A 20,083-nucleotide genomic window follows, 5' to 3' on the forward strand; every position below is an offset into this window, starting at 1 on the left:
TTCATTTGCATTTTCATCTGCAGGATGTAATAACCATAAAGCAGCTACAAATATTGACAGTGTCTCAGATGGACAGTTGTTTCAGTTCAGGCAGTTCTGTGTTGGTGAACACGAAGCTTTGACATGGACTTTTATTGCATTGGCAATCTTTTCAGAGCTGCTCTTGCTTTTTATTGGAATGCAGTCTGCAAAAGGCTAGGAAGGCTGTTTTGTTGCATCCAAGAGATTTTGATTGCTATATTTGTTTTGCTACCCAAACACAAAGAGCTCTGGTATATTTACTTCTACATTTGTATATACAGCAAGTATTATTTTCAAAAGATTTTCCTCTTTGATAAATCATTCTTTATTTTCTCCTTTTTTAATGTATATATTTATTTTTCTCTCTGGTTGCAGATTTTTTTTTTTTTTAAAGGAAGGAGAGTTCTCATGATAGTTTTGTTACCCTTGGCAGGTAAGATGTATTGTCTAATTTGTCTATAGGAAACAAAATAGTATATCCAATCCTGAGTCAGTGGAAAGTCTCCCACAGATATCAGAGGGTTTCGGATTGTACTCTCAAACCCAAATAACACTAATTTAAAAACCTGATTCAGGAAGCCTGAACTCGAATGACTCTTAAAGTGCATTTAAAGAACGCTACATTCTGCACAACCTTCGGACTTTTGAGCTTTTTGAGTGAGCTTTTGCACCTTCTTGCTTTATCCAGTTTAACCCAAGGAGTGTCAGAGTCCTGCTTTCTGTTTTTAAGGGACACAGCGTCAGTATTCTTCCTACTCCAGCATGCATTTATGAATTGCAGGGTACATGGAAGGAATTGATCACATTATCTCAGAATGGATGGAAACTCTGTTACAGGCCCAAAGGACATATATAATTTTGCTGCAGGGGTTCATCATGAGGTTTAGTTTTGGTTTTAATGCAGTGTGACATATAGGGTTTTTTTGATTGCTTAGTTATTATGTGAATAAATAAATAACATTTTAAAATTTATTTTTATTAGTAACCATTTTATTAAAACAGTTTTTCAACTTGATCTGTTATGAAGATAGCTAGTTACTAGTTTTTAATTGAAGGTTATATGTTTCTCATTCCATAATTATTACAGAAGGAGGAATTAACATGATCACATGGAAATTTTGTTTCTTAAATAGAGATTTACATTGATGGATTGAAGGTTTAAGGTGCAGTTTTACATTTAAATTACATATTACGTGACATTTACATTTTAAATTATACTAAAACAATTATTTCTACTGTCTTATTGGTACCTTCTGAATGTCTCTATTTCATTTAAAAGTATAACCTACTCTGCTATATATATGTCTCACATATGAGATCTGAGTATTTTTTGTATGAGTGCGCTCCTATTTGGAGTAAATAAAAGTGAAGTTGCATGTATAATATTCACACGTATACATTTAAGATGCTATCTAGCACTTTACTTAGAGTAGTGATTACTTGTCTGTAACACAAAATGGTTTTGGGGTTGATATTTAGCAGTATAAAAATGATATCTATCTGATGCTTGCATTTTATTTTCCCTAAAATGCTTTCAGGAATCAAAATTCAACAGTTTGGTTTAAGAGAAGATTAAGGGTTTCTATTTAATTACTTAATTAAAATCTATTAAGGAATAGCACATGGCTGCAGGTGCAGCCAGCTGGAAACAAGGTGGCTTGGAGTCTCAAGGAGAGGGCTGGTTTGGGACAGGAAAGCCAACTGGAAGGTGGTTGTACCTGTTGTAAGGAGCAGGCCAGAGTGGAAGTCAGGAGTGAACACAGAATAATTGTGTTTTTCTAAGGACACCTTCATGTTTCTGGAAGGTACCATACATGTATGTCCTTGCTGGTGCAGGTCCCTTTGGTCGGTGACGCTGTGGGCCACATCTTGCAATTGGTTTTATCAAGTTGGAAGGAACTTAAAGTATGAGCATAATTCTCTTCCCAAAATAGATTTCTTTACACTGTCAGTTGGATATGGCTGGTTTGCACCCATATAAGGTTCTTGCCTGGACACAGAAGCACTAAAATTACATTATTGTTGAAATAATTGCTGAAAGCCTTTTAACTTTTGATGCCTGCTGAGCTGAATACACCAAAGAGTCCACATAGGCCTGGTGGTGGGTTGGATTTCACCTGGAAAAGGGGAGTGAGTGCACCTGTATCCAGTCCCTGAATTTTGTAACTTTCTTGTCATCAGTATGTTCCTCCTGAGACACAATCTAACCTAAGAGTAAATTGAAGAGCAGTTGAAGGATCAGCAGGAAGTGCTAACAAGTTCTCCTGAACATTAATCTGAGAAAAACTAGGCCTACGCCTTTACTGTGTATATTAGTTTTAAGGTTGCAAGTAGTGGAAGAACAAATAGAAAAGTCTCACAGTTCAGTTAACACCAAGAGATCAAGCTGAAAAATCACTCTGCCAGTGCACTTGCAGCCTCTGTTCTGGCTCTGTATGAGCATTTCTGTAGAGCATTCAGGACAAAAAGGTTTCCACAGGCGGCCAGTGGCTGTCGGGTGGGTATTGCTTCTAATGGCAATTAAAAAAAATGAAGCCATTCTTCACAGAGTGAATATCATCTTCTTGCTGATGACTAGTTAAAGGCCTACATAGAGTTTAAGTCTCACCCAAACCACTTCAGACAGCCGCCAGCTTTTTTCTGTCTGTCGTGTTCCATGACCTACTACTGTAGGAGCCACTGGAAGGAATAATGGGTACAAAGAATAATTTGTATTGTGCCATCAAAATCACTGGAGTTAACACTTCTGGGACTGCAGATTATTTTGATCACAGAGTTTATTTAGTCATTCTTCTATCTTTTCTTACAATATCCTTTAATTTGTAAAATATGTGTCTAAGTGTGCTATTGTCCAGAAATTAGGCCTTGATGAAGTGGGATGTAGGAATTGTGGTGCCCTTGTCTGGAAAAGTGAGTGAGAAGTTGGGACATTATTTTTTACTCGGCCTTGGATGTAAGAGTAAGAGCCTCTTCAAGTTTCCTCCTCCTTCTGTGCCTCAGCACCTCCCCTTGTAAGTTGGAGATAAATCTGGTGTTGCCCATGAGATTTCTGCTGTGAGAAACAGCTGATGTCTGAGCAAACCATGTACAGCAAACGCACAGCACAGAACACCGATCTGGGAAGGGAGAGTTGCTCGGAATGCAAAGCCTGCAGAATTTGAGGGATCCAGCGCCGCCTTGCACAAGGGACATCTCATAGCCTAGACCTGGGATGTAGCTGCTGTTCTAGGCCTTGACTGCCTTTGAATGGAGGCTTTCTCTGATAGCTTTGGGAAGCCTTGCCTCCCAAAGTTTGGTAGTATTCCTTACCAAAGTGGAAAGGTTATGTATTGCTTGCCATGAAGTTTCTTTCATCACCACCATCTTGTAAATTAGTCACTCTGTTTTATGCACTGATAAATAATAGGAGAGATTAACCCACTCAGCATCTGCATCAATATACCCCAAGTCAAAGTCCAAGTTTGATCAGAACAGCTTGGGAGAAAGATGCTGTGAAATTGCCTGGTCTCTTGTTCTTCCAGTTTAGGATTCTGCTGTGCAAGTAATTAAAATCCAGTATGTTGATAGCCTCTTAAGATTATATGGGGAAGTTAATTAGATCATTGTATAAAAAAATCCAAAAAACGAAACAACCCCCCCCAAACCTTTACAAAATACTAAACAATGACCATGAAAACTGAAACTTACAAAGTATAACATTTTATGTGCTCCCTGCAAAATAGAAAGCTGGGAGGCAGCTTTTAAAAACAAAGACACAAACATATTTTACATGTTTTGTTTGCTGGCTATTTTGGCTTTTTTTTTCCCTCTCTGACAATTCTATTCGTTTTATCTGCTGCTTGCCCAAATGTAGTTGAGTTTAGGATTTCTTTCTTTTTGCAGCAGCCTCTCCTCCGTTTGCACTAGGAGATTGGTTTCTGGGAGCCAGGAGGCAGGTTTTTCCACACTGACACCGTGGCACTGCAGTGGCTGGAGCAGCAGATGTGCGGGTCACTCTGTGTCCAGTGTCCATTCCCCAAGGGCACAGCCACCCTGGAGTGCCCCAGGCATACATGGGGTGGTCAACAAGGAGCAACTGAGTGCACGGAGCCACGCTGGTTCCACCCTGTGGACTGCTCCAGCAGGCCAGGGTGTTCCAGGAACACTGGAAAAGCTGTTTGGATTTGGTTTTCCCTTCATTTTTAATAAGTGTGCCCGTGAAAACCAAATCCTGCAGGTGCTTATGCATAGGCCTGACCCGTGCACCCACGTGTAGTCCCAGACTGGGACTCCACATGTCCTCTCTCCATGTCCTCTCCGCCTCTCCACCGCATCCCCTCTCCCCTTGTCCGCAGCTGCTTGGTGCTGAGTGGCAAACCAGTGCTTTGAACCAAAAGTAGGAATACAGGAGTCCTGCAGGCAGACTTCTCTGAAATGTTTCCTAGTATTCCTCTGCCCAGTTTGGCCGCTTTATAGTCTGATTATTAATGGCTCTGAAAATCTTCATGTGAGTGCTGCTGGGCCCCTAAGTTGTGGTGCTGGTGTTTATTTCGGTGTCTCCAGCTGGCTCAGGAGTGCTTTTGGTAACTGGTGGTCCTGGACTCTAATTCCCACTTCCAGGCCCAGCTGCATATGGATGTCCTCAGCACCAGGGGAGTGTAAGCTGGCTGGGGCAGGCGGCTACCCTCCCTTGTGTGCAGTATCAGTTGAGATCAAATGGGAGAAATTAATATGATAAACCTAAAAAGAAAAAGAGAAGGTGCAGATGTTCCAGTCTGGACTGTTGAGTTGGGCGGGGTTTGTAGCCATCTACATGAAGTGGGTGTTCTGGGTTTTTTCATGCTCTTTGCACAAGACTTCCAAACTTCTGTGATTTTTTGGGTTTTCCCCACTCTTTCTTTCTTTACCCTTTAGGTCAATTCACATCCAGTCTTTCCAACATTCCTGGTAGGCAAAGCTGTGTTTGCAGGCATTGTTTTGCTCGTGCACCTCCTGTGTGGTCGGTGCCTGCCTTTGATACGCGGATTGGAGGAAGGCAAAGGGAGCTCCCTGTTCTCCTTGGTGAAAGGTGTGCTCAAAGGGATGAGCAGGTTTCAGCAGCCTGAAGCAAAGGCTTGGGAGCTCCTGCTGCCACAGCCAGACTGATACGGTTTCAGTGCACTTTTTGAGAAATAGATGTGCCAATTGCTCCAGGAGTTCATTGTCAGAGATAATGAGAGTTGCAAGTACATGAGAGATCTTAGTTAGGAAGAAAATCAATGGTAAAACAATGTTTCAATTTATAGCCTCAGTAAGTCGTTTACTTTTGAAATCTAGTTCTGCTCAGAGGTGAAACCTTTTCCATTCGTGATTTGTTGAGTCACATTATTAGAGTAGTAAGTCAGTGTTGGGAAGGTTTTCTTTTGTGTAAGAAGCCCTTCCAGTAACTCCTCAAACTCCTCACAGCTGTTTTCTTTGTGTGTGATTTTAAAAAGTGGAATTTTTTTACAAGATACATTTGAATTTTACTTTGCAATCGGTAAAAGGTTCCTCCTTAGCATGGAATATACACATTGCAGACTATTTAACTGGAAGCCAATTTTTGGTTTGAGCATATATTTTATTAATAAGTTACTAGTATCACTTATTCTTATTGTAGATGTACTGCTGCAAATAATGTGGTGACTTGTATGACTTGTACCTCTGTAGGAGTTTTGCAAAGAATTACACCATGAGATATTAAACCTCTCCCTAAAATATATGAAAAAAAGAAATGACATAAAAATTTTTCTTTGAGAAACAGAGACAGAGAAAAAAAAATAAAGACAGCTGGGTGAAACATGTTTCTGTTGATTTGAAAAATTGTATTTTGTTTTGTCTAGCAATCAAGATGCATTTTTTTCTTTTTAGAAAATAAAAATACATCATTTGATTTCCAGTTTGAAAAAACCAGAAGACCTATTTTTCCATATTCCACACGGTTTCATTTTGTACTCCGATTTTAATTTTGCGCTTGTGTGTCCTGTTTTCAATATGAACTTCAGTGTTGAAATCCACTGCTTTTGTAAATTTTTCTTTTAAAAGGAGAAAGGTGCTGATTTCAGTTCAGATATGTAAAGCAACAGATGTGACTCCGTGGCTACTCCTGGTGAAGGAAGAAGCATGGTAGCTTCTGGAGTGGCAGCATCAGACCCCGAGTAGTTGTCTCTGCAGTAGCCCTGTGCCTGGTGCTGGACTGCTGGGCAGGCTCATCTTCAACAGCACATGGTGCTCTCCCATTCGCTGTACCTCTGTTTAATTTGTCTCATCTGTGGCACAGTCTCCTCTAAAGAGCTGCAGCTTCAGATGAAAATGTAGTTCTCAGGCAGAAAGGAACTGCAGTAAAAGTAGTTATACTACTAGTTCATCCTATGATTAATAGTAAGACTTGCTTAGAAGTTAGTCTTTGATTTCCTCTGTTTAATTGTAGCCCTAAGTGAAATGGGTTTTTGATTTATAGAAAATGCAAAATTGGGTACAGAAAGTTTTAAATTACAGTAACAGTAAAAAATTTCCCACAATAATCATCCCATATTGTTTCAATTCAAAATAGCTAGGGCTTGATTTGTGTGGGAAAGAACCCATAGCAGCCAAGTTCCACATTTGAAAGTGGGGAGAGGGGAGGATCAATTTGGTCTCTTCTGAGAGTATAAAAATGTGCCTGAACTTCACTATGTAATACTTTTATTATATATTCCCTCTCTGGAAAGGTGTGTGTTGATTAATTAATTTAGAATAGCTCTTTTCTTACGTGGGTACCATGTAAAAGCAAGTAGAAAAATTGTGTTCGAACATACAAGAACATCGGTTAAAAAAGCATAAGCTTTAGGAACAGCAGTGGCTTGTAATCATGATGGAAAACTGATCTATTCTGTTTTATGATATTTGCATTATGCAGACTGGTTCGATAAACGGTGAAAGTTCTAACAGCCACAGTTCAATAACAGTAGCTTTAATAATAGTAGTTTAATTCCTAAGCTACTTTTTGGAAGTCCTGCATGGCTGATCTCACTTTTGCTGCACCGTATTTATGTTGACTTTTTCTTTCATTAGACCACAGTGCCTATGTGTGTTTACAGCACTAATCCTGGATGTTGAAATTCTGGATAGTTAAAATATATTAAGTATCACTGAAACTATTCTGAAGTAAATGACTTCGCTTTAATGGATGAGACCAAATTCTGCTCTATTTACAAGGGTAAATGCTGAAAAACACTGATCTGACCTATGAAAGTTTGCATGCATGTTCCTGAGAATAGGTGTTTTGGCCCTTTATATTTGCTTTTTTGTCTACCACAACAAATTAAAAATAATTTTGAAAATAATAAGGCAGTTGTTATTCTGTCAGCCAGCTTGGTGGTTTTTAAAATTGTGCTTCACAGTCTCTCCTCACGTACAGTTTTGTTCGGAACACACTGAGTTTACAGTTTGAATATAAAATGCTGCTTCTATTCCATTTGATTTGGCATGACCGAAATGTAAAATCTAAACATAAAGCGTAGTATTGATCTGTTTATAAGCATTTTCAAATTGTACTGCACTTCTTGGATAATTTATTGTTGTAGGATTTTGAAGTTAGGTGAGCTCTGCATTTGTGTTATAGCCTGACAGTTTAATCAAGATACAAATTTAGAAACAAATCAGCACTGTCTTTTGTATAGTGCCTCTAAATCCATGGTAATTTGTGCCAGACTCAGTAACAGGAAAGGATCGCCGTTTCATGCTACCAATACCAGTGGGTGTTGCTCCCCAGCTGCATCTTATAAGAGAAGATGCAAGAGAAATTAAAGGATCCCCACATGTATTTTTCTGTAATGTACCTTCTGCAGAGTACGAGGTTGATGGAAAATTCCCTTGAATTCAGTGTGTGAGCCGACTGTAAATAGTGCCATATGTTCTGCACGCTTTAACTCCTACCTTTTGAAAGCACTGGGCAGTTTTTAAGTCAGCTTTCTTTACTTTATAGTTTTGAAACCTTTAAAAAACATAAAAGCTTGTACTCTGCAAACTTGGAACAGGGAGGGGAGAACTCAAGTGCTGCTGGTGCCTACCCTGGCTGCCTCGGGACTCTCCCAGAGGCCTGTTTCGGGGAGCTCTGCTGTGCCAGGACATCCCTTGCAGCACGAGCTCGTCCCTGCGCGCTCAGCTCCAGCATATCCGAGCTATAGGCTGAGGCTGTGTGCGCTGGCAGCACAGATGGAGTGTGCTCTCATTAGGACTGTTTGTTGCCTGTTGGAACACACAGCATATTTCTACCGTGGCATCAACAGTTTCTAAGAACTGAGGTCAAAATAAACAGGTTGCAGTTGGATTCAGGAACAGTCTGGGAAACAACTTAAAATTCCCTGCTTAGGCATAACTGTATTCCTAGATAGGTGGGTAAAAAGGCATTCTCATAGCAAGGGCTCATCCAAATTGATGTTTTGTGTGTGCAGACCAGCATGGAGTTGCAGGGGCACGTCACGTAAATTTTCTACAGATATTGGCATGTGTATGCAAAATTGACTTTATTTTAAATAAATGAGCAACTTTAAGCACAGGACTCCTGCACTGTTTCTCCTGGTCTTTGTAGTGCTTGAGCAAAGTGAAAGCGATGTCCTCGTGCCCATTTGGAAAGTGCCTGTTTTAACCAGGCCTCAGCCTGTGCAGGCACGGATGTCACTGGAGGCCCTGGTATGCACAGGCTCTGTGCAGGAGCAAAGCTGGGGTGCTGGCAGACAACCTCTGGCAAGCCTCCTGGAAGCTGCTTTGAGTTGCAACTGCCCCGAACTCCCCACCCCATCCTTTCCCTGGGGATTAGTGCTTCCTCAGCAGAACCGACACCTGAGCTGCCTCATTGCAAACCCACAGGTCCAGCTCTGGCCCTTGGAAGGGCATCGCTCACTGTGGAGCTGCTGCAGCATGCCTGAGGTCTGAGCCTGTGGATTCAGCGTGGAGAGCCTTCATCTCCAGCAGCCAGGTGGAGCAGACCGCTGGGAAAAGGGACTTCGGTGTGTGATGGCAAGATTCGCCACCACTGGTAAGTACTTACAGGATCAGCCCATATACACACTCACATTCCAGGTGACAACCTGGCCCCACAGGCATGAGCCGAGTTTTAGCCAGCAATATCAATGAATGCAGGGTTTAATTTGTAGTTTTTAAAAGCCAGCGAAGTTTTATGTAACAGGACAAATACTTGTGATGATTTTGGCTTGAGTAGAGATGTAAATAGATTTGCTTCCTGACAGAATCAGCAACAGTCACTTGTAAAGGTTTACTCATATTTACCTGGTCACAGGTCGTTTACAGCCAAAGGAACTATCCTGTTTATTGAGCTGCAAACACACAAAGGCATAGCAGTCTGCTAGATATTAGAAAATGTTCTCATGGGTTTAGTTAGAAAATGTTCTCATGGGATTTGGGGTTTTTTGAGTGGGGAGGGTTAAATGTAACTGTAGTTTCAGTGGTTAAAATTAAAAAAAACAAAGTTATTTTTTCCTTTTCAGAAATGAAACATTATTGAGCTGTATGGTATGCATAGTAAATGGCTAATACAGATATGTGTACTGGAGTAGTGAAAAGAGGTGTCAAAATAATTATGAAAATTTTGAAGACTAATATGGAAAGATGTGTATAATTCTCTAAAAGAAAGCGTGAAAAAGAAAGCCTTCCCATATTCTTTGCTGCTATCAGTTTACTGCTGCTGCTATTACTTCCCATGTCATGAGGCATTCAGTGGTCTGTGTTACAACCACAGGAATAATATTATCATCCCTTACTTTTCCTCAGTGACAGGGGAACAGCACTCCTAAAATACCTTGTTTATGGGATGATTTTACTGTCTCCACCAGGTTTTCTTGGTTCTTGCTGCTGTTCTCCATAGGCCTCTATACACAGTTTGTGTGTAACAATGTGCCTTTCCATCCTTGACCCTGGCAGGTCTTGTGCAGCCTCATTCATCCTGACCCACCACCTCTTCCCTGCTCACAGACAGCTGCTGAGTCTCAAGCTCTTCACTGACTGTGAATGCAGTTGGGAACACTCTCCTCCCCCCCACTTTTAAGTTGGCTCTCAGAGCCCATCGCAGATGGTCTGTACCTCATACATAATAAAGATTTTTTTTTCTTCTGAGGCGGTTTTCTGTGAATGTGAGAGGCAGACAGTCTGGCAAGCTTAGACCTGTGTTTTTATATTTTTTTCTACGTGAGCCTTGAGGGATTTGTTTGCCATAGTTTGGAACCCCTTAATAGCTTATGGAACTCAGTAATATCTTGATTCCAGAGGTTGGAACCTGATTTGTCCATTTGATATTTTCTAAGGGAAAATTATACACATTGGCAAAATGGAGTTAGGGCCCAGCTGGACAAGACAAAGAAATTAAGCAGAAGCATTCCAGGAACTAAAGCAGTTGCTTCAGGAAGGTGGTCTTCTAATATGAGTATGGTGGGTTTGTGCTGTGTGTGAGAGTTGCTTTGGGGTCACCTGTTATAGCTGTGTGCTTGTAAGAGTTTTTTCAGTGAGCTCCCTCTGTCCTATTTTTAGACTTGAGCAGTAACATCTGTGTACCAAAATGTCCCCAGGACCTCATGTAAGAGCCTAAGGAGCATTTTCAAATGTCAGATAATTTGGGTTCTAGGTAGATCAACACTGCTTCTTCCTAGTTCCCTTGTGTATGGTTGTATTGGTGGTGTTTATGCTCAGCATTCCAGGTCCATGTGTGGAAATCTGCTTCATGGGCCAGGCTGCCAGAGGGCTCTGGGTTTCTGTTCTGCATGGAAGCTGCCATAGGGCTGTTCCTGATCTCTGCAGTATGCTTTGGGAGCTGAAAATGTAGAACATGTGTGGGAGGAAAGTAATGGAAATACATTTATACCAACAGTTTCAGCAGCTGTTTTGACCCCAGTCAAGGTGAGATATGGGGTTGTATGTTTTAAAAGATAAGGGAAAAATGTCCTAAACTAAATTGGATTTTGTTCATGATGAGGAAAAATTTTTTTACAGGTATTTCACTCCTCTGTTGTGCATGTTAAATGCTGTGTGTGTGTTGTTACTCATTGTATAGGAACAATTAAGTCCAAAACCAACCCGAGAACTGTAGAGTATTTGCTAAAATACTTAGGGGTTCAATTGTCTGAAGCTGTTGGCTCTTAGAGGGAAAAAAATCCCGCTGGTGTCAGATAAGACACTTTTCCAGGGCCTGAAGGGTGTCAAGAGTAAGGGTCTCTAAGAAGTGAACAGAACAAAGAGAATCTTTTGAGAAGAGATGAGAACATTCCACTTAGGCAGCAACGGTCGGCAGCACAAGGCAGTCATAGGCTCATCCTTCAGAATGGAAGGACCTTGGGAGGCATCTAGTCCAGCCTCCTGCTCAAAGCTTGGCCAGCTCTGAGACCAAGTGGCTCAAGGTTTCATTCAGCTGGGTCGTGAAAGCCTCCAAGCATGGAGACTGCACAGCCTCTCTGTTGCAGCCCCTTCCACTGCTTGACTGACTTCACAGCAGAAGGGTTTTCCATTATTTCTAACCTGAACCTTTCATATTTCAAATTCTGTCTGTTGTCCCTTGCTCTTCCACCATATCCCACTGCAAATAACCTGGCTCTGGCTTCTCCTAGCCTCCCCTTGGGTGCGGAGAGGCTGTCGCCAAAGCCTCCTCAGGCCCCTTAGCCCCTTCTCACAGGGCTAATGGCCATTGTGGGGGTCCTTCTCATTCTGCCTACACTGCAGTAATGCTCACCAGACTGAGGAGTGGCACAGGAGCCTCTCGGGACAGTGGTGGGGCTGACCCATGCTGTCCCATGGGATGTTGCCATCAGGACAGGCTGGGTGGCTGCCTGTGAGTCATACTGCTCTTGCCCAGCCCCCTTAAGGGGTGTGGGTATTTTTGTTGACCATCAGCTGGAAGCAGTGCCAGGAGCTGATGCTGTTGGCTGGCCTTGGCCTTCACAGCAGATTCCTGGGTTAATAGTGTGGCGTTACTAATCTCAGGTATTAATTCAGAAAAATACTAGTTTGGATTCAAAAATCATATCATAGTTTAAATGCCAGAAGATGTTAAAGCGCTGTAGAGTTTCTTAGCAGAGTGGTTTTTGAGCTGCTGTGATACAGGTTTTAAGCAAAACACAAGGGTTAGAGATATACTTAGTCTTAAAAATTGTTAGGTGTCATGTAATTGCATAACTGCAAAACACAAGGCTTCAAGAACAATACTGAGTATCATGAAATTGTGATTTGATTTTAAAATTAAGCAACATGGATAAGATCAAGAGTCTGCTGCTTTTGTAAAGCAAATGTTCATCTAAGAGGGGTTTTTTCAAGTAGTGAACCACGTCTGTGAAGTTCTGAAATGATAGCTGCTATTATGTGCTCATCTGCTTGGCACAGTAATTAAAGTATACATTAATGCTCTGAGACACGTGTTTAGAAGTATGGATTGAAATTAATCCCCCTGCCCCTATAGAAATTGCTCACCGAGTCTAACAGCATATGTGTTGCTATAGAAAGTTGTGAGTTTGTGTATTGTACGCGGGTACAGGTACATTTAGTATTTCATATGTTTTATTAAATATAAATGCAAAAATACATTTAATTTTATTAAAGATACGGAGGGGGGTTATTTACGTATTTATCCAGTCTGGGACAAGCATTTTTTACAGGTAAAACTTGCACTGTAAAAACTACTGAAGATGGAATTGTCAAGCTGCTCAAATACTGCTCAAGGAGTCTTTGAGGTGTCTGCAAGCATTGTGTGAGCAGGGCAGGAGGAATTCCTGCTTCTGTGAGGTGCGGCTCACCCAGGGCCAGTCTGGCACATCCACAACGGGTCCCTCATGGAGCACTGGATGCAGGACGGGCTTGTGCCGAGCTGAGCTGTGTGGAGGAGGCCCTTGGCTGCTGAGAGACAATGTTAATTCTGCAGCCACTGATGAGTTTTATCTTAGATTTAAGCTTGCAATGTCAATTCCACCTCTGGCTTCCTGGACACAGGACACAGTTGTCCTTAGGAAGTCTCCAGTGTGAGTTTACAACCCGTGCAATTACCAAGTGAGGTGCCACCTCTGCCTGTACCATGGTTATTCTGCCTGCTAGAAAAACTTGGTGATAAATAGTCCACAAGATGCTTGAGAGGCCATGATGTCACCCCTGCACTGGCCAGTTCACGGGGCCAGCTTTGCTGTTATTTTACAGGCTATGTGACGTGTAAGCCAAAGAGCAGCTGCGGGTCCTTCCCGCAGTGCTGAAATGCAGGCGGTGTGCAGCTCAAAGCACTGCTTCTGTCCCGTTTCCCAGTGCGGGCAATGCTCTGCTTCCACAGCCTGTGTAGGGAGCGGTTGGAGAGCTGCTGTTTTTCCTGGTGGCACAGTGCAGTGTCCTGACAAAGAGCGCCGCTCTGCGCAGTGCCATCGTGAAGCTCATGGACTGAGAGAGGGAAGCATCGAGCAGCAGGTTGAGAAGGACACAAGAAGAACAAAGTCGTTGTCTGGGGGATTGTTTGAGAATCACTGCCCCTGCGAACTTAAAATGTGCGTGCAAAAAATGTCTTGTTCTTCCCTGTCTACAACTCCGACATAGGACCCAGTTTAAAAAAATGGATGTTTTTGCAAAACTCTGACTTGTATACTCTCCCTGGTCTATGTACCTCTTTGTGTGTTCAAGATCTAAATGCAGTGTGCAGGCAGCCTTTCTCTTACAGCTAATATTGATATCCTGCCCCAGAGTTATAAAAGAGGGAGAAGAAAACCCTTACAGATATTTACTGCTTCAGTTGATACGTATTTGCCCATTTCTGGGTGGTGAAAATTGTTATTTTTATTATTTTTTGCAGTGTATCGGTCTGGATGTAGTCAACCTGTCAGGAGTGTGAAATTTACAGCAGAAATTATTTTAACGCTGGAAAAGCTCTTACTCATCTGAATTGTCATTCAAAATGCATGATGAAGGTCACCAAGCAAAAGTTTTCCATCCCATTGTCTGCAGGACTCCTGCAGGTCTTCTGAAACTTAAGGTAAGATTAAAAAAAAAGAACAAACAACTTAGTTGCAAAGTAGAAGCTGGTGCAAAGTGTGAAGGTATAATTCTAGGGCAGAGAGGATCCTGTTTGTGCATTGACCGCTGTCTATAGGAGCAGTGGCATTGTTAAAAAATTTCAATGCAATATTTGTTTAAATAATCAAAGCAAAAAGAACAATAAGCCCAAGATTACTACCAGAATTAAATATATAAAAATGTATATCTATATAGAAAAGAAATCTATATAGATTTCTTTCTACCTATATAGAAAGAAATTGCTTAGTATTAAAAAATAAAAGGATGTGTTATGTTTTCTTTATTCTTTTGAAAATATGTGTCCAAGTACAGAAGTGTTTAACTATGAAAAATAAGTGTTAGTGTAAGCAGGGAAAGTAGGAACGACTGACTAGGACAATGTATTTTGTCTTTCTTAGCTCCTGAATTAAATTCTTCCAGTGTATTTCCTTATTTCTCTGTCAATGTAGTGCAGGCAGCTGGGGTGTCATCAGGATCCCTTCTCTGTGACTGTAGTCAGAGGATTTTGTATAAAGAGCATTTTCCAGAGGCTATCAGTATGTTCTCTTCCACATGACGTTTTTTCTCCAGCTTGTTTCAGGTCGTATATATAACTAAAACACATTCCAGAAACCTTGTTTTCTAAATGCATGTTGGGCACAGTTGTTAATGTTGCAGGTGTTCACATTCAGGGCAATATAAAATGCTGCTTATGACAAATGACAAACAATGGAATGCTCACTTTAAAGCCTTAGGAGTTTGGTCTGGGCCTACAAACAATTATTTTTCATTTGTTTGTAGACAGACAAATTTATAATTAAGACGGTAATGGGCATAAGCATTCTTGCAGCCTTTGTAGCTCATCTATTTTGTGAGCATCAAAGAGAATATTTGTGGTAAAATGCACAGTAGTAAGTGTGGGGGAATCAACAGCATGCAGATTCATTTGTTTATTTAATGAATCTGGTTATCCCCTATCCTCCTATCATCTGTGCCTCTGCAATAAGGCAAAGCATGTCTATTTTCTCTCTTTGCTATCACTCCAAATGCTGTAGATAAGAACGATAGCTGGACACAAGTACCACACTGTGCACCCCAGAACACCAGAGGTATTAATGAACACAGGCAAAGACTTGTGTAACCATTACATCAGTGTCCTATTTCTGGAAATGACTACTGTAAATTACCATTTGGCTGAGGAATCCATCGTGCTGATCTGGAGCCTGCGTGGCCCGACTGTGGATTACATCAAGCACATGGAAAAGCTGCCCAGGAATCCTGGCACAGAATGATATTATTTTGTTTTGCATAGGAAACCTGTGTGTTGATGGATACACGTGTATAAATGTGTAAAGTGGTTTGGATTGCCCGTGTCTGAGGGCAGAGCCCTGTATGTAGCAGACCTTTTAACTTCAGGGGTTGTATATCTTTTATGTCAGCTCTGAGGCAGTTGAGATGAGCTGAAATGCCAGTCTGGGGGGGCCACTGGTGTGTGAGAGTTGCCACAACACAGTTTCTCTAAGGGCCCTAGGAATCTATGATTTGATTCCTCTTACAGCTTGGTCCAAACCAGCTTGTGTTTATTGGCTGTGAAGCCCATTTATCTCTGCAAAACCTGGGGACTCCAGTTTGGAGCTGTGTATCTGATGAAAAGGTACTTGGGGGTCAGGAGTTTTGAGGCCTTAAATAATTTTCTAGAGGGATGACTTCTATTGAGGAAATGTTACCAGTTTGCTGATTTTTGTCTTGGTTTATGTCTTTAGTTAGTGCCAACGGTGTTAAAAAGCTGAGATTTGTGTGTTCATATATTTTACACTGAATTTAAAACACAAATAGCTCATAAGAATCTTCTTTTTAAAAACGGAGAAAAAGAAAAAATATCAGTCTGGTTAAGAGGTGGTTGTTCTTATGAAGAAAACAGTGAGTTATTATTGCTACCTCTGATGTATCTATGTCTAGTAATACATGTATCTCTTTAGGACTGGACCTCAGAATAAATTGCAAGATCAGAAACTAAATTAAAATCTTCTAAAACTTGGTCCTCATGTATTTTTAAGGAAGTGGTCTATTCCAAGAACTCTAATGTATGAAGTCTTGGTAAGGTTAAAGTCTCAGTAGGCTGAAGTTCATTTTTTGAGGAAGAAACCCAGTTAACAATAAAATCAGGTAATGCCCAATGATATTGTCACAAATAGTTAATTAAAATAAATTTGTAGTTGGAACATCATCAGTGTGTACAATAAATAATAGCTGAGGGAAAATGCTGACCCCACACTTGTTAAATTGCTTGAAAGTTAATTTGGATGTGTTCAGGTGAAAAAGAGGTTTGGTTGTGGGGGGTTTTCTTTTTCTCTCAGCTGCAGTTTTCTTTGTAATTTGGCAAGAAATTGAATAATTTGGGCTTGCCAGACCCACCTGTGAAAAGCAGATGCCCTTGTACACAAGTGATCTTCACTCAGCTGGTGAGCAGTGAATACAGAGAATGGACAGTGCAGTTGCTCCAATATTAAATTGCTCTTGCGAGCCTTTCAAGCTGGATTTCTTTCCAGCCCACAGGAAATGACTGATAATCCTTTTTTCTTTTCTTTTTTTTCCCCAGAGAAGGAATGTGCTGGGGTAGAAATACAGTATGTAACATAAAGATTAATACATAACCTAAAGTTAGATAATTGTAAAGGTATTGACTTTCTGCAACTGAAATGAGAGTAGTAAAACCAGGGAAGTTAATTGTGGGAGAGCCTGGCTGCCTCTTACTGTCATTGTTATCTGTTCCTTAGAATATTGCCAATCTTAAAATATTTGGGGAGAACTTTCAGTGTTGAGTATATTATTCAGACTTGCTGTCATAGGCAAGTTCAGTCATAACAATTCCCTTTTCCTGAGCAGAGGGCAGCCTTTCCTTTGGCATCTTTTAAATTCTGAGAACTTTGTGCTTTAACTATAACCTTTTTCTTCTCTAAAGAAAATCTTCATTTGTACAGTCAGCTGGCTGATTCAATCTCCAGCTGAAAAATGATCACGAGATGAGTGTATGTTCCTTAGAATTCAGTGCTGTTTCTCATGGGTTTTAAAAAGCGCCAACAGCTTTAGTTAAACACAGCAGTGGTTTTCATTATGTGGCTCTTTGTCTCTGTACAGGATTCCTGTGCAGGAGGTCCTGTGAGAAAAAGCTCCATCAAACATTGGAAAAAAAGACATTTTATTTTAAGATTTTAAGGAACAAAAGGATCTTGCAAGAAATAGCATAAGAGGATGCTTAAACCCTCTGGGTAACCAGGAGAAAGGTAGAACAGCAGTAATGTTAATTTAGAGTATTTGGGGTAAGTCATGATCTTTCTTGAAGATTTTGGTATAAGTCATGTTCTTTATTTTTCTTAAATATCATGTTTTTTTGAATTACCAAACAGGTTACCGAGTACTTTCATAGTCTCATAACATTATTTTGCCACATCCAGTAACTTGCTTGTATTAGTAGTCAGTTAAACCAAATTTTTTAATAAAAAAATAATTAGCATATGTGAATTCTTATCCCTGGAAGCTCCATACTCAGGTAAAGCAAAACATGAGAAAAATAGTCGTCAAATAAGTTGGTATTCCTGTATTTGAAGCACCCAGAAGCATCATTTCTCTGTAGGTGATAAAATGACATGGGTGGGTTTCCCCACCTACTTTACAAGCCTGCTCTGGATGGAAGGGAGGTTTCTGGGAGTGCCAGTATCCTCATCAGGTATGGTGAGTGCCCACTCCTGGGTGTCCCATGGCCAGCAGGTTGAAGTCCCAGGAGATGACCCACACACCCACATTGCTTGGGACTGGAACCAGTGCCTGTTAAACTGGCTGGGAAGAGATGTGCTGCTTTTAACAGGACAATTCAGGACACCTCTGGTCAGTCTTTAATTTTTTCTTTACATTGAACCACAGAATCACAGAACCATGGAGTGGGTTGGGTTGGAAGGGACCTTAAAGCCCATCCAGTTCTACCTCCTGCCACAGACACCTTCTGCTATCCCAGGATGCTCCAAGCCCCATTCAACCTGGCCTTGGACACTTCCAGGGGTCCAGGGGCAGCCACAGCTTCTCTGGGCAATCTGTGCCAGGGCCTCCCCACCCTCACAGGGAAGAATTTCTTCCCAATATCCCATCTAACCCTGCCCTCTGTCAGTGTGAAGCCATTCCCCGTTTTCCTGTCACTTCTCTGTCTTCAGGTGGCCTGAGATGAGGAGCATCAGCTTTTAAGAAACCCAGTCCAGATGCTGAGTAAAACCCCACCAGTTCTGAGGTCATTGTCTTCCTTGTCTCACATTTTCAAAGACTTCAGGCACTTCCAGCCCAATGTGTCTGTCAGGGGATTGTAGCAACACTTGAGATGGGTAGCAGAATAGGATAAGGTGGAATGTTAAAGGAAGGGAGTGGAGCCCTTTTGCAGGTATATCTGGTATTTCATTAAACCTAGGCATGTGATGCTCAGGATAGGATTCTTATATTTTGTTGAAGGTTTTTAAATTTATGTATATTTTTTTGTGGGAGGGAACTGCTTCTGCTCTGTGAAAACTCCAGAGTGCACACTGTTGTTGAAAAGTAAGTTTTAAGGACATGTTGTTTAGAGTGTAAATGTGGAGCTGCTGGTCACAGGCACACAGACTGCCCTAAATTCATAGGTTCATGCAGCACTACTACAAATACTGCTTATAGCATAGTAGTTTAATGAAAGTGCAGTGTATCTTTCTCCCATTTCTAGATATGGTTTAGCAGCCTGACATGATTAATCAATACCATGTGACCACTCAACTCTCTTTGGAAGAGCTTCTCAAATCACAGGCAAGTTTAGGGCTCCTGAGATGGTTGATGTAATCAGGTCATGCATCTATAAAACTGGTTTTGTACAATCTGGGTTCGAGCAATTACCTGACCTCTCTGCTCCTTCTTTTTTTTTTTAATTTCAGTATTATTGGACAAGGAAATAGTGTACCCTCAAAATTCAGATGTAGACTGGCTACAATAAACAATCATTAAAAATGGCATGAAAGACTAAATAATTTTAAGCGTATGTAGATATAATTGTAATGGCTGTGCCATGTATTATTCTCAGACTGGAATGAGGCACAGGGACTGACATAACTTTCTCTGAGTGTTCCCTGGATTAAAAATTCTTGCTGTTTGGATTCTGTCATGAAATGGTTGGCATCCCAACAGTTGTGACAAGTGTATGTGTTGGCAAGGAATTAAAAATGGTGGTGCCTCTGAAGTTTAGCAGGAGGTTTCCTGCCTGGGGATGGCAGACAGTTGTAGCTGTTACAAATGCCATTCCCTTGTCTGCGTTGCAGCTCATTTCTGAAACAAAGCAAGCTTGGGTACATGTTCCACTTTGTAATAGGAACTGCCACATTTGGTTTTCTTTGAGTCTTTTCTGACACTGGAGTCTTCATGTGCTCACTTCTCTTTTTTTTCTTGTTGTTTTGTTAATAAATCAAGTCTGACTACAAGATCTTTCTGCCTCTAAACCACAGTAAGGGCTGCTTGAAAAAGCGTGAGCCTCCCAAATTTTTTACCCTCAAGAGGAAATAACTGATCTTTTTGTTTGTCTTTGATCCAGTCTCATCAATGCAATTTTCCTTCTTCAAACAATTGAGCCTGCAGTTCATTATAGTGCAAGACCGGAACCCTCCTATTACCTTATTTTTAGCAACAATTAAATTGAGCCTTAAAATCGCATTTGCAAAAAGAAAGGCCTGCACCGGTCCCAAATCTTAGAACTCAACTCTTGAAATTTGCTCTGAGGCTTCCAAAAGAGGCAGCAGCAGATTGAATCCCAGCACTTTGCTCTCCTGGATGTGAGCATCATTTGGTGGTGTGGCTTGGTGGTATTTGTGGCCAAATGAAGCATACAGTGACCCCACAGAACGATTTGAATTCTGACATCCTCATTTGCAGGGCTTCCACTTGCTCTGATAAAGCACTCTAAATGAGTTTTTACTCCTTTGAAGTGTAGCCCTGTTGTACTTGTGTCTGAGACTTGAGGGTACTGTGCCTCTTTGGGTGTGGCAGCCCCCTGGACCCGCCT

General features: G+C 41.2%; 1 long non-coding RNA gene across 7 annotated transcripts in view; it reads left to right on the forward strand.

The window, feature by feature from the left end:
• The window catches only part of LOC116442889, a 121,441-nt gene that overhangs the window by 28,051 nt on the left and 73,307 nt on the right, over positions 1-20,083 (forward strand). For 6 of the 7 annotated variants that reach the window (XR_004239683.1, XR_004239684.1, XR_004239682.1 and 3 more), the window contains 2 exons: positions 8,869-9,037; positions 13,823-14,002. This is a non-coding gene — a long non-coding RNA (uncharacterized LOC116442889). Of the gene's footprint in view, positions 1-8,868; positions 9,038-10,701; positions 10,909-13,822; positions 14,003-20,083 lie in introns of all 7 variants that reach the window. The other variant, XR_004239681.1, reaches the window with a different exon arrangement.

This window comes from Corvus moneduloides, chromosome 4 (assembly GCF_009650955.1).
Source record: "Corvus moneduloides isolate bCorMon1 chromosome 4, bCorMon1.pri, whole genome shotgun sequence".
Lineage (NCBI taxonomy): Eukaryota > Metazoa > Chordata > Aves > Passeriformes > Corvidae > Corvus > Corvus moneduloides.